This window comes from Nicotiana tabacum, chromosome 4 (genome assembly GCF_000715075.1).
Source record: "Nicotiana tabacum cultivar K326 chromosome 4, ASM71507v2, whole genome shotgun sequence".
Taxonomy (NCBI): domain Eukaryota; kingdom Viridiplantae; phylum Streptophyta; class Magnoliopsida; order Solanales; family Solanaceae; genus Nicotiana; species Nicotiana tabacum.
Window position 1 is genome coordinate 65,872,933 of NC_134083.1, and position 16,000 is coordinate 65,888,932.

Genomic DNA, 16,000 nt, shown 5'->3' on the forward strand with positions numbered 1-16,000 from the left:
CCACCTTGTCACGACCCAAAATCCAACTAGTCGTGATGGCACCTAACCCAACCTGCTAGGTAAGCCAATTACCAACTATCCAATTTTAATGAAATTAATAAGGCTATCAATTAAAAGAAAATAGATAAAACTAACACATTTCCCTAAGAACTGGTAGTACAAATCTTAAGCTTCTAAGAATAGAGTATACAAAGCTGGTATGAAGTAATACATCATCTGTTTGAAAAGTACATAAACAGAGTTTTATGAATCTAAGGCTACCATGAACAAGAGGCAGCAACAACCGGAACGCTGGTATATCTTCAGATCCAGCTCCCAACGAACAAAACAACATCAGCAGCCAACATCTGCACGCAAGGTGCAAAAGTGTAATATGAGTACAACCGACCCCATGACCCCATGTACTCAATAAGTAACAAACCTAACCTTAGGTTGAAAGTAGTGACAAGCTCGTACCAAGATTGGGTCCAAAACAAATAGTCAACAGCAGTCCATTACAACTTAAAGCAATTAATATAAAAAGTAACTCAGAGATAAAATGCTCAGCAAAATTATGATTTCTAAAAATAGTTCTACCTTTCATGTATATCAATGAAAACCCCAATCTTTTATCGTAGTTACCAAAAATATGAATAAGTTTGAAAACAATAATTTTCCCAAAATCATTTCAATAATAAATAAGATGTTTCATTTTTCTTTCCAGATAATCAGTGTAAAACAAATGCATCACTATGCCCATCTGCCAACATGTGTGAGAAATCATGTATGATGTAATATCGTACAGCATGAGGAAAAATACATCTCTATGTTGTATGTCATGTGTGCAAGTCAATGCAATGCATCTCATAGATGAACTCATATGCATACTCTTAGAGTATCAATTGACTCAGTCCCCCCATCACTCAGTCCTCACAATCTCTCAGTCCTCACAGTCACTCAGTCCTCACAATCGCTCGGCACTCGCACTCAGTAGGTACTTGCGCTCACTAGGGGTGTGTACAGACTCCGGAGGGGCTCATTCAGCCCAAGCGCTATAAACCGCACGGACAACTCACGTGCCATAGTATCAATATCATAATCAATCATGCCCTCGGCCTCACTCAGTAATCAATCTCTCCAGTCTCTCTCACGGGCTCACAATGTCATGAAACTAGCCCGAAGATGATGATATGATGTATCAATAAATAACAACAGAGACTGAGATATGATATGCAATGAAATGAATATGACTGAGTATAAATTTTCAATTTAAAACAAATAATTCACAGCAATATGACCTTTGTGGGTCCCAATAATACTGGCACATAGAGTCAACGTGATTTTTAATATGATTCTCAACTAAATTTCTTCAACATATAAAACTGCATAGAAAATGCCAAGATTATTTGACTACAAAATTCCACGGAAACAATTACGTCACACTTTCTATGGTGCACGCCCACACGCCCGTCACCTAGCATGTGCGTTACCTTCAAACAATTCACATAATACGTATATTCAGGGTTCATACCCTCAGCTCCAAGATTAGAAGAGTTACTTACCTCGAACAAGACGAATCCAAAGTCGAGCAAGCTAAACAATGCTCCAGAATTCCCATTCTGTGCGTATCAACTTCTGAACTGCTCGAATCTTGCCACAATAAATTTTATTTAGTCCACACAATTATAGGAATTAATTCCATATCAAAATACTAATATTTCCCACAAAATCCAAAATTACACTCCAAGAGTAGAAACTCACAAAATCCGACAACCCATCCAATTACAAGTTCAACCATACTAATTTCACTCAATTCCGACTCAAAATCGATGTTCAAAACTCAAAAATTTGCTTTATGAAGTTATAGGAACTACCTTCGATTTCTCTTGAAGATTCGATAATCTTACACCAAAAATAAAGATTAATTCATGAAATATAATCACAAGGGAGTCAAGAACACTTACCTCAAGTTGTGTAAAAAAATTCCTCTCCAAAATCGCCCATACCGAGTTCCAAAATCCAAAAATGGGTGAAAATATCTAAACCCCGAACTTAAAGGGTTCTACCCAGTCAATCCGCACCTGCGGACAAGAGGTCGCACCTGCGACCACTGCTTCTGCGGCAAAATGGGCGCATTTGGGAGCCAGGCCGCTTTTGCGGAAAGCCAAGCGCAGATGCGACTTCGCATCTGCGGATAACATTGTGCACCTGCAAGCATTGCCCAGTTCCCCTCCTGACCGCTTCTGCGACTGATTGCGCGCCCATGCGGCTTCGCACCTGCGATCAAACCTCCGCAAGTGCGAAAATACGAGAAGCAAAAATTCAAGAAGTGGTTTTAAGTCCGAATTTGTTCCGTTAACAATCTGAAACTCACCCGAGGACCCCGTGACCTCTACCAAACATACCAACAAGTACTAAAACATCATACGAACTTAGTCAAATCCTCAAATCACCTCAAACAACGCTAAAACTATTAATCACACCCCAATTCAAGCCTAATGAACTTTGAAATTTCAAGTTTCCACAAACGACGCCGGAACCTTTCAAATCAAGTCCGATTAACCTCAAATTTTGCACACAAATCATAAATGACATAACTGACCTATTAAAACTTTTAGAATCGGATTTTAACCCCGATATCAAAAAGTCAACCCCCCGGTCAAACTTACCAAAAATTCGACTTTCGCCATTTCAAGCCTAATTCCACTACGAACCTCCAAATAATTTTCCAGACACGTTCCTAAGTCCAAGATCACCATACGGAGCTATTGGAATCATAAAAATTCAAATACAAGGTCATTTACATATAATCGACATCCAGTCAACTTTTCCAACTTAAGCTTTCCATTACGAGACTAAGTATCTCAATTCATTCTGAAATCTCTCCGGACCCCATACCAACTAACCCGATAAGTCATAAAATAGTTGTAAAGCTTAAATTGAGCAGTAAATGGGGGAACATGGATGTAATACTCAAAATGACCGGTCGGGTCGTTATATTGCCATATTGGAAGGATAATCTTATCCGACACAATCTTGACGTCATATATATTGAGAAGAACTATTTTGACAATGTGTTCAACACAATGATGGATGATAAGAATAAGACAAAAGATAACCCTAAGGCTAGACTAGACTTACAAGAATATTGCAGGTGGCCTGAATTACATATGCAGTCTGCGAACAATGGTAAGGTATTCAAGCCCAAGGCCAGTTACACATTCACTTTGGAACAAAGACGGTAGATTTGTGAGTGGGTTGCAAACCTAAAGATGCCCGAGGGCTATGCTTCGAACTTGGGAAAATGTGCTGATATGGTTGAAGGAAAGTTGACTCATATGAAAAGTCATGACTTTCATATCTTCATGGAAACCTTAATCCCTATTGCATTTTGTGCTTTGCTTGGAAATATCTGGAAACACATCATATAGATAAGTTTGTTCCTCAAAGACTTATGTTCTACCACACTAAGGGAAGAAAACATATTTCAAATGAATCAGAACATTCCTGTAATCAGTAATAAGCTGGAAAGGATTTTTCCATGTGGTTTCTTTGATGTGATGGAACACCTTCCAATTCACCTTGTACACGAGGCGCGACTTGGAGGGCCGATTCAATGCAGGTGGATGTATCCATTCGAGAGGTAATGATCAAACCTTGATTTATTCTTGTAATTTTCTTTAACATAATAATTTAATAAGTGACAATGTGCAGGACTATCGGCAAGTGTAAACGATGTGTTAAACAGAGTAATAGGACTGAAGGATCCATATGCGAAGCCTATCTTGTAAAGGAAACTGCTCATTTTTGTTCTTACTACTTCGACAGTCATGTGCCATGCGCTAGAAATAAGCCCAATCGGCACAATGTCGTGATTGAGATTGATCCATTATATCCACCAATGTCCATATTCAATCAACTAGGCCGAGGTTCTAAAGATCGGACAAAAAGGGGCCTAAGTAGTATGGAGTACAAATCAACTTCAAATCATGTGTTGCTAAATTGTTTGGAAGTTCAACCCTTTATTAAGTAAGTGTTGACGTAAGATTAATTTACACTGACTACTATTTAATTTGGTTGATGCAACTAACAAAATTTTCAATATGTCGCTTAGTGACTTCGTGAGTCAATTTGGCCATGATGTTGTATATTCTACATTTGAGGCATGGTTTAAAGAGTGTGTAAGTGCATCTTACATGTTTTCTCACATGTGAATATACATACTTGGTCACTTGTGAATATACTTGCTCACTTGTGATTTATGTAACACTACATGTAGGTCAATAATCCAAACAACGGTTATAACTATGTCTAAGTATTTTGTGAATGGTTACAAATTTCACACCGAGGAATGCTCCAAGTATAAAAAAAAAAAAAAAAGCAATAACAATGGGGTGTGTGTCAAAGGTGGTGAAGGCAACCAGGATGGGGAAAATGATTATTATGGTGTGGTCAAAGAGATTCTAGAATTATCATATTCAGGTTGGCCAAATAAGAAGATCATACTTTTCTGATGCAAGTGGTTTGACGCAACACCTAGAAGAGGTACAAGTGTACACTCGCAGTACAACATAATTGAGGTTAATAAAAAGAGGGAGTATGATCGCTATGATCCTTTAATAATTGCAGAAAAAGTTAGGCAAGTGTATTATGCTCCATATCCACTGCGGAGGGATAAGGCTGATTGGTTGGTTGTAATCAAAACTAAGCTTGTTGGTAGGGTGAAAGTTGAGAATGTGCTAGATATTGCTTACCAAAACGATACCTCAAGTGTTAACCAAATGGTGGATGATCAGTTAGAAAATGACTCGGAGCATCCTCAACGCATATTAGACGAAGTTCATATAGAGGAAATAACAATCATAGAAAATGAGGACGAAGAATCACCTAATGAAAATGAAATAAGTGAAAAGGAAGAATTTTCGGACAAGGAATGATACTTCGAAGACGAATAGCATGTTAGTTTTTTCAAGTACTCTCAACTTATATAGATTTATATTCTCAATTCTATCATTTTCTTTAATTCAAGCAGAGGACCGGTAGGGGTCGAGGTAGGTCTAGGAAGGATAAGAGGCGTATTGATCATGAGAAATTATGTCGAGGTCGTATGGATCGATCCAACATAATATTTAAATTGTGCAGTGTCGAGGGTCGAACGACACGAATCATAGATGCATCTATCTGCTACCGAGGCGTTCGGCCCGCTCCACAAATAGAAAATATTTTAAGGAAAACACAAATTCTCAATAACAGTCAAGTGTTCCATTCACAACGTCAAGTAAGTGAAATTTAATTCTTTTATCAGGTTTCAAAAGACTTAAGCAATTAAGTTAACAAGTAGGGTACAAACATTGTAAGTATAGCATGATATGGGTCCTAGACTACCCGGACAATAGCATAATTAGTAGCTACATGCGGACTCTTGTCACCTCGTGCGTACGTAGCCCCCACAAATAGAAGCACATTTTAATTAAATTCACCTATGGGGTTAATTCCCTCCTACCAGGTTAGAAAAGAGACTTACCTCGCCTCAAAGCGTACTTTTCGGTCCAAGATTATGCTCAAACCCTCAATTTGGTGCCGAACCAAAACTAATCAAATAGTATATAAACTAATCAATACATGTTCAAAAGTTCATATTCCAACTATTAAAGTGATTACTCAACCCTAAATGTAAGATTCCTAAAATTCACCCCAGGGCCAACGTGTCCGGATTCCGAATATTTTCGAAGAAAATTATTACCCATAACCTCATGAACTCAAATATATGATTTTTACTAAATTCCATAACACATTCCGTGGTTAAATCTCATTTTTGTCAAAAACCTAGGTTTTCACCTAAACCAATGATTTTCATTAATTTACATGTTATAATCTACCCATGAACTAAGTATTAAACTCATGTTGTGTGGAAATTACTTACCTCAAAGTGCTAGGTGAAATCCCCTCTCTAAGAGCTCTAAGAATCACCCAACAATGAAAGAAAATGAGCCAAAATAGCTTAAGTCCCGTTCTTAAAAGATGATTCTGCCCAGGGGTCCTTATACGCGATCGCGGCCAAGCTCTCGCGATCGCGATGCCTAAACTGAAGAGACCAGGAAAAGGCTCTACGCGAACGCGAGAGGACCCATGCGAACGCGATGCACTGAACCGCCTACTCCTCGCGAATGCGGGGACCAACACGCGAATGCGTAAGGCAACTGGGTTGCCCAGGCCCAGGCTTCTACGCGAACGCAGCCTGCTCAATGCGAACGCGAAGGCCAAAGGGCCCATGCCTCAGTGAACAAGTCCCTGCGTATGCGAACGCGAAGGGAAAAAACCTCCAGTCCCTAAATCCTTCACTGCGAATGCGAGGGTCTGTCTGCGTTCGCGAAGAAGGAAACCAGAACAGAAAATCTGGTGTTTTCAAATTAACTTTAGGCGGTCTAAAACACACCCGAGCCCCTCGGGACCCCGTCCAACTACACCAACAAGTCTATAAACATAATACGGACTTGCTCGAACTCTCAAAACACGTAAAACAATGACAAAACCAAGAATCATACCCCAAAACCAAATTGAATCAAAATATGAACTCCAAGTTTCCAAATTGCTTCAAACGCGCCAAATCATACTTAGACTACTCGGAATGACACCAAATTTTGCGTGAAAGTTTTAAATCACCATACGGAACTATTCTCAGTCTTGGAATCCCATTTGGACCTCGATACCACAAAAACATACTCCAAACCAAATTTAAAGAATTTCAAAACCTTCAAAGAACAAACTTTTAATATTAAGCGTTGAAACGCTCCCAGGTCATCCAAAACTCGATCTGAACATACGCCCAAGTTTGAAATCATCATACGAAACTATTAGAACTGTCAAATCTCGATTCTGAGGTCGTTTACTTAGAGCGTTGACCGAAGTCAAACTTAGCCTTTATAACCAACCTTAAGGTGTAAGGCCCCGTAAAATTTTGCAAAGAAAAAATAATGTTTCATGGTGCCGAACCAGGCTCACATGTTTGTGGATTGTAGAAATTCTCCATGGCGGGATTGCTCGCCGCGGCTTGGACTTTTTGGGTTGAACAATGCACCGGAAAGTAAAGCAAACTTTTTGGCAGAAAAGTGTGTTTCTGCGGTCCATTATGCAACCGCAGAATCACTCTGCGAGCCGCATAATGGCCGCATAAGTGAGGCAGGAGAGGGTCAGTCTGAAAGCAATTATGCGGTCGACTATGCAACCGCATAACTGTTCTGCGCTGCATTATGCAACCGCAAAACAGTTATACGGACCGCATAGTGACCGCAGACACAGACAGATTATTGGTCGTTTTGGTCAGCAATTATGCAATCGATATGCGGTATGCATATTGATTATGCGATCGCAGACCTTGTTCCGGGGCTCCATTTTTGGGTTTTTTTAAAACCCGACCCTACTTCGTTAAATACACGTTTTGGGTCATTTTTTAGGTACAATCTGATATTTTAGAGTGAAAGGGAGTGCCCTGGAATGAGAAGGTGTTCTTCAATTCTTGCTCAAGTTTTGGAAGATTAAAAAGGGAAACTCACTAGGTCTTCATCCTAGAGGTAAGATTCTACATCCTAACTCTCAATTTCGAATTTTGTCTAGAAATGGGTAATTAGCAAGATAACGTTTGGGGCATAAGAGTTGTTTATTTAACATGTATGTGTTATCAAAGGGTGTAGGAAGATTATTGAGGTAAAATGTTAAAGATTGAGTTGTGGGATGATGGAATCCTCCATGAAAAGACCTTGAAACCTTATGCACACCTAGTGTTTGATAAAATGATCAAATGAGCTACAACCATGATCATCTTCCTAATTTTGATTCAAATTGTTATATTTCAAAAATAGATTGAAGTTTCTAAGAATTCCGGAATATTTTAGAGTTTAAGGAAGCTCGATTGAGGTATTTTGGCTAAATTCTTCTCTTAGAATTTGATCCCACGATATTCATGTAAATTATGTAAGTCCCGAGTGATTCATTATAAAATTGGCTATTCCGAGTAAGATTGGGTTGAAAGATATACGTTCAACAAGTATCCCAAATGCTTTATTCATGTTATGTTACCAATTGAGGATGTGTTAAAATATGGGTTGTGCAATAATAATGTTTCGACTTTAAGTCAAGTTCAAACGAAGGCTATTATGACAAATTTTGTGAAATATCTCTATGATGCCTTAGACTCTAAATTGCTCACATGTGTACTACACACCTTGATTTGAATTGTATTTGTTGTTGATGATGATGATGATGATTGAAATTGAAAAGGTGAACATGAAATACTAAATATGGCCAACTTGCCAAGAATGATCTTATAATTATGGTCATTAGTGCCAATGAAATGAAAAGATGTGAAAGTAACATAAAATGCGATGATTGATATAAAAAGATTGATGTCTCAAATAAGACAGCCTAGCCGGTCGGGTCGTGATCGGACACCATGTCGCACACATGGTGGTGATTGTGCTGAAAATTATAATTGAAATTGAGATTTTGGTTGATTCTCTAATGAGATAGCCTAGCCGATCGGGTCGTGATCAGACTCCGTGCTAGTATTGGTATTGATAGTAATTGTGGTTGATTCTCTAATGAGATAGCCTAGCCGATCGGGTCATGATCGGACTCCGTGCTAAAATTATTATGGTATTAGTATTGATTGTAATTGTGGTTGATTCTCTAATGAGATAGCCTAGCCGATCGGGTCGTGATCGGACTCCGTGCTAAAATTACGGTGGTATTGGTATTGATAGTAATTGTGGTTGATGTCTCTAATGAGATAGCCTAGCCGATCAGGTCGTGATCGAACTCCGTGCTGAGAGTACGTTGGTATTGGTTTTGTGAATACTGGTATTGTGGACAATGGTATATCGATACTAAAAATCTCCCAATGTGAGATATGGAAATTAATTTGAACACTGTCTTGACCCTAAATTGAGGTTTGATGATGATTAAGGCTTTCATTGATATTATGATAATCTTGTTTGTATTATTTGTCATTCTATTGAGAGGGTGTTTAGTTATACATACTAGTGTTATTCGACAGTACTAGCGTCCCTTTTGCCGGGGGCGCTGCATCTTTAAATGGATGCAGGTGGTTCCATGGCAAGAGATATTGATCAGTGATAGCAATACACCTTCTTCCCAGCTGACTTGGTGAGCCCCACTTCATCCCGGAGTCATGTATTTTTTGTACTTTGTGTATTCAGTTTGAGGTATAGCCGGGGCCTTGTTGCCGGCATTATCATTGTACTCTTCTTTATCTATAGAGGCTCCATAGATATAGTGTGGGTGGTGTATTGGTGTTGGGAAAGACAAACTACGTTATGTTGTGGTTATATTACTTTTTCTATTTAAGACGTTAAAAATTATGGAACTACTGGTAATGAATTGGTATTGTGGACATGAACATCTTTTTGTCTAATTAATGAAAATATGTATTATCTCCATTCGTGGATGAGTTTGGGTAGATGTAAATCTAACAGGCTTACTCGGTCGGGTTCACTCGGTTGAGCGTCGGTTGCGCTCCTCGATTTTGGGGCGTGACAAACTTGGTATCAGAGCCTAAGGTTTTAAAGTGTCCTAGGATGTCTCGGAGCCGTGTCTAGTAGAGTCCTTATTATCGGTGTGTTGTCGACCACATCTATAATTAGGGTGATACATGGGCATTTAGGAATAATACCCTTCTTTCATGTTCTTGATCGTGCGATAAAGCTGGTTGTAAGGTTGTTCCTCCTTTAACTCCTGAGTTGCTCTAATATTCAGCACATGGCACCTAAGAAGAAAGCAAGAACTGGCCAAAGAGCCAATGTCACTCCAGGAGTGGCAGTTGATAATATATTTGATGATGCGGGTAAGCACCCAAGGGGTGAGGATATTCTCCCAGTTACTACACTGCCTGACTCTACTACAACTGATCAGACCGCACTTGTCCCTACACCTACTGAAGGTGCAACGGTCCCTCCAACTGATATACCAGTTCCATCTCCAGATCCAGCTTCCGATTCTGGTGTTTCTGATGTTGATCTTAGGGGAGCCATACAGATGTTGGCTCAGATAGTGGCATCCCAGGCCCAGAGATCAAATGTTGCACCCACTTCTTCCAGTCAGCCAGGGGATTCTACTAGTTCCAGGGTGAACAGGTTCCTCCAGTTGGATCCTCCAGTGTTCACGTGTACTAACCCAGAGGAGGATCCCCAGGACTTTATTGATGAGATGCACAAGACTCTCCGAGTTATGCGTGCTACTGAGACAGAGGCAGTGGAATTGGCCTCCTACCACCTGAAAGAGGTGGCATATTCTTGGTTTGAACTATGGGAAGAGTCTCGTGAAGAAGGGAGCCCTCTAGCGAGATGGGTTGAGTTTGCCGATACCTTCATTGATCATTTCTTGCCTACCAGACTAAGGCAGCCCGTGCTGCGGAGTTTGAGAACTTGAGGCAAGGTAGCCTGAGTGTGTGGGATTACCATATGGGATTCGCGTACCTGTCTAAGTATGGTATTTACATGATGCCCCCATGGAGGCTAGTGTGCGCCGATTTGTACAGGGCCTTAGTCCCTTGGTAATTAATGGGGCCGCTACAGCAGCCTTGAATTCTGATATGAACTATGGAAAAATGATGGCATTCGCTCAAGCCACAGAGACTCACAAATTGAGGAACAGGATGGAGCGAGAAGGTAGTAATAAGGCCCGGTCTGCGGGAAACTTTGGTGGTTCTTCTAGTGGTGGCAAGACAACATTCAAGAAAGGGTTGTCGGGGCTATCCCAATCCTTTGCTCAGTCTTCAGCTAGTGCACCGCCACCGGGGCCCAGTCAGCAGCAACAGTGAAGCCATTTCAGGACCAATCAGGGCAACAGGGCTCATATCAGTAGGGTCGTCATAGTGGTAGATTCCAGCAGCAGAGGAGGCCCCTATGCCCTCGTTGTGGAAAGATGCACCTAAGAATATGCTACATGGACTTACCCATATGTTACGGATGCGGATTGAGGAGTCACATTCAGAGGGGTTGTCGTTCGTCCCGCTAGGGTGCGGGCAGAGGGCATGGCGCAGCCATCCAATTCTACAGCTACTACATCCGCAGCACCTCCTCCAGCTTGAGTCACTCCAACACCCGCAGGGAGGGGTGCAGCTAGGGGTGGAGCATAGAGTTCGGGAGGATCCGGCGTTTCTATGCTATGAGTGGTCGCCAGAATTTTGAGGCTTCTCCAGATGTTGTCACAAGTATATTGACTGTCCAATCTCATGATGTATATGCTCTTATTGATCCCGGTTCCACTTTATCATATGTCACACCTTATGTTGCTATGGAATTTGGGATATAACCAGAACAACTTTATGAATCGTTCTATGTATCTACTCCGGTTGGTTAGTCTATTTTGGACGCGTGGGTTTATAGGGATTGTGTTGTCACGTTGCGTGGTCAGGACACCATGGCTGATCTTATTGAATTGAGAATGATTGATTTTGATGTGATAATGTGGATGGATTGGCTTTATTCTTGTTTTGCCAAGCTTGATTGCTGAACCAGGACTGTTAGGTTCGAATTTCCAAATGATCCAGTTATTGAGTGGAAGGGTGATGATGTAGTTCCGAAGGGTAGGTTTATTTCCTACCTTAAGGCCACAAAGATGATCAACAAGGGATGTATTTACCATTTGTTCCGAGTTACGGACACCGATATTGAGGCACCTACGCTTGAATCTGTGCCCGTTGTGAATGAATTTCCGGGAGTCTTTCCGGATGAACTCCCTGGGATTCCCCCAAACATGGAGATTGATTTTGGGATTTATGTAATGCCAGACACGCATCCTATATCTATTATGCCCCATAGAATGGCACCGACAGAATTGAAGGAACTAAAGGAGCAGCTGAAGGACTTGTTATAAAAGGGTTTCATCCGGCCGAGTGTGTCGCCTTGGGGTGCACCGGTCCTTTTTGTAAGGAAGAAAGATGGGTCACTGAGAATGTGTATTGACTATCGGTAGCTTAATAAGGTCGCAATCAAGAATAAGTACCCACTACCAAGGATAGATGACTTGTTTGACCAATTGCAAGATGCTAGGTACTTCTCCAAAATTGATTTACGATCCGAGTATCACCAATTGAAGATCTGGGAGCGGGATATTCCGAAAACAGCTTTTAGGACCCGGTATGGGCATTTTGAGTTTCTAGTGATGTCTTTTGGGCTAACAAATGCCCCATGAGCCTTCATGAATCTTATGAATCGAGATTTTAAGCCATTCCTCGACTCTTTTGTGACAGTGTTTATTGACGATATTCTTGTATATTCACTAACTCCAGAAGACCATGTCGATCATCTCAGGGTAGTTCTACAAACCCTACATCAGCACCAGTTATATGCAAAGTTTTCAAAGTGTGAATTTTGTCTTGAATCGGTCATATTATTAGGTCATGTAGTCTCTAGTGAGGGAATTAAGGTTGATCCTCAGAAAATTTTAGCTGTGAAGAATTGGTCGAGGCCTAAAACTCCAACAGAGATTCGCAGTTTCTTAGGATTAGCTGGATATTATAGAAAGTTTGTGGAGGGGTTTTCTACTCTTGCCTCTCCATTGACTAAATTGACATAGAAGGCAATTAAGTTCCAATGGTCAGATACTTGTGAAAAGAGTTTCCAGGAATTGAAAGCAAGATTGACTACGGCACCGGTGTTGACTCTACCAGAGGGTATAGATGGATTTGTGATATATTGTGATGCTTCAAGAATCGGGCTTGGATGTGTATTAATGCAACATGGAAAAGTTAAAGCTTATGCTTCTAGGCAACTCAAGAATCATGAAAAGAACTATCCAACACATGATTTAGAACTCGCGACAGTGGTATTTACATTGAAAATTTGGCGTCATTATTTATATGGGGTCCATGTGGATATATTCACGGACCATAAGATCCTTCAATATATTTTAAAGCAGAAGGAATTGAATCTGAGGCAGAGAAGATGGCTTGAGTTACTTAAGGACTACGACATTGATATTCTATATCATCCGGGAAAGGCCAATGTTGTGGCAGATGCTCTTAGCCAGAAATCTATGGGTAGTTTGGCTTACTTGGAGGCATATCAAAGGCCATTGGCCAAGGAAGTTCACCGATTGGCAGTTTGGGAGTTCGTCTTGTGGACTCTAGTGAAGGATGGGTAATTGTGCAAAATAGGGCTGAATCATCGCTTGTTGTGGAAGTCAAAGAGAAACAATACAACGATCCATTATTGGTGCAATTGAAAGAGAGGATTCATAAACATAAGACCATGGACTTTTCTCTTGGTATGGATTATGATACATTAAGGTACCAAGGGTGACTATGTGTTCCAAACATGGATGGTCTCTGTGAAATAATTATGACTGAAGCTCACACTTCTAGGTATTCCGTGCACACAGGTTCTACAAAAATGTATCATGATCTTAAGGAAGTCTATTGGTGGAATGATATGAAGAGGAATGTGCAGACTTTGTGGCAAGATGTCCGAATTGTCAGCAAGTGAAGGCCGAACACCAAAGGCCCGGTGGGTTGGCACAGAACATAGAAATTCCAATGTGGAAATGAAAAATGATTAATATGGACTTTGTGGTAGGATTACCGCGCACTCCGCGCAAGTTTGACTCAATTTGTGTGATTGTGGATCGACTCACGAAATCAGCACACTTTTTGCCGGTTAAGTCTACTGACACAGCGGAGCAGTATGATCAGTTGTATATCAAAGAAATAGTCAGGTTGCATGGCACCCCAGTTTCCATCATTTCTGATCGGGGAGCACAATTCACTGCTAATGTTTGGAAGAAATTTCAGCAAGGTTTGGGTATTCAGGTGAATCTTAGTACAGCTTTTCACCTGCAGACTGACGGGCAGGCAGAACGAACTATTCAAACTCTTGAGGATATGTTGCACGCTTGTGTTCTAGACTTCAAAGGTAGCTGGGATGATCATTTACCACTCATAGAATTTGCATACAACAATAGCTATCATGCTAGCATTCATATGGAACTGTTCGAGGCTTTATATGGTAGGAGATGTAGATCTCTCATTGGGTGGTTCGAAATTGAGGAGCCAGAGTTGATAGGGCCATACCTTGTGCATCAGGCCATGGAAAAAGTTAAAATCATTAAGGAGCAATTGAAGACTGCTTAGAGTCGTCAGAAATCCTATTCGGATGTTCGTCGTAGGGATTTGGAGTTCAAAGAAGATGATTGGGTATTCTTGAAAGTTTCCCCCATGAAAGGGGTAATGCGATTTGGTAAGAACGGGAAATTGAGTCTGAGGTATGTCGGACCGTACAAAATCATTCAAAGGATCGGTGAGGTGGCGTACAAGCTTGAGCTACCACCTGAGATATCATTAGTACACCCGGTGTTTCATATGTCTATGTTGAAGAAAGTAGTTGGAGATCCGACACTCATTGTTTCGGTTGAGACTATTGAGGTAAATGAGAAATTGACTTATGAAGAGATTCTGGTTTCTATTGTTGATCGACAAGTCCGAAAATTGAGAAATAAAGAAATTTTCTCCGTGAAAGTGTTGTGGCGAAACCAACAGGTTGAAGAGGCTACTTGGGAGGCCGAGGAAGAAATGAAGAAAAAGTATCCTTATTTATTTGAATAACCTTGTATTTATGAGTTGTGCCTTATGAAAATGCTAACAGATACTTTCATGAATTTTGTATGATTTGTACATTTGATGTTAAGGGTGTTCCGTTCTGGTAATATAATTGCATGTGAGGCCACAGTTGGTGTTGTTTTGTGTTATGTTACATTGTTGGATTATGTATATGCTGTTAGGATGTGTTTCTGGGGCTCTCTGGCAGGTGGATAGGCCAAATTTCAGGGGAAACTCTGGCGAAATATTTGAAAATTTAGGGAATTAGTCAAATTTGGGGCTCCTAGTGTGTGGTATGAAAAACTGAGTTGCATAAGATGCTAATAAGAGATTTTTACCCTCATTCAAGGACGAATGATCCTAAGTGAGGGAGAATGTAAGGTCCCGTAAAATTTTGCAAAGGAAAAATAATATTTCATAGTGCCGGACCAGGCTCACGTGTTTGTCTTGCCGCGGCTCGGACTTTTTGGGTTGAACAATGCAACGGAAAGTAAAGGAAACTTTTTGACAGAAAAGTGCGCTTCTGCGGTCCATTATGCAACCGCAGAATCACTCTGCGGGCCGCATAATGGCCGCAGAAGTGAGACAGAAGAGGGTCAGTCTGGAAGCAATTATGCGGTCGACTATGCAACCGCATAACTGTTCTGCAGTGCATTATGCGACCACAAAATAGTTATGCGGACCGCATAGTGATCGCAGACACAGATAGATTTTTGGTTGTTTTGGTCAGCAATTATGCGACCGATATGCTCTCCGCATATTGATTATGCGATCGCAGACCTTGTTCTAGAGCTCCATTTTTGGATTTTTTAAAACCCGGCCCTACTTCGTTAAATACACGTTTTGGGCCATTTTTGAGCTACAATCTGATATTTTTAGAGTGAGAGAGAGTGCCCTAGAGTGAGAAGGTGTTCTTCAATAATTGTTCTTCAATTCATGCTCAAATTTTGGAAGATTAAGAAAGGAAACTCACTAGGTCTTTATCCTAGAGGTAAGATTCTACACTCTAACTCTCAATTTCGAATTTTGTCTAGAAATGGGTAAGTAGCAAGATAATTTTTGGGGCATAAGAGTTGTTTATTTAACATATATGTGTTATCAAAGGGTGTAGGAAGATTATTGAGCTAAAAATGGTAAAGATTGGGTTGTGGGATGATGGAATCCACCATGAAAAGACCTTGAAACCTTATGCACACTTAGTGTTTGATAAAATGCTCAAATGAGCTAGAACCATGATCATCTTCCTAATTTTGGTTCAATTTATTATATTCCAAAAATAGATTGAAGTTGCTAAGAATTTCGGAATATTTTAGAGTTTAAGGAAGCTCGATTGAGGTATGTTGGCTTAACACTCTTCTCTTAGAATTTGATCCCACGATATTCATGTAAATTATGTAAGTCCCGAGTGAT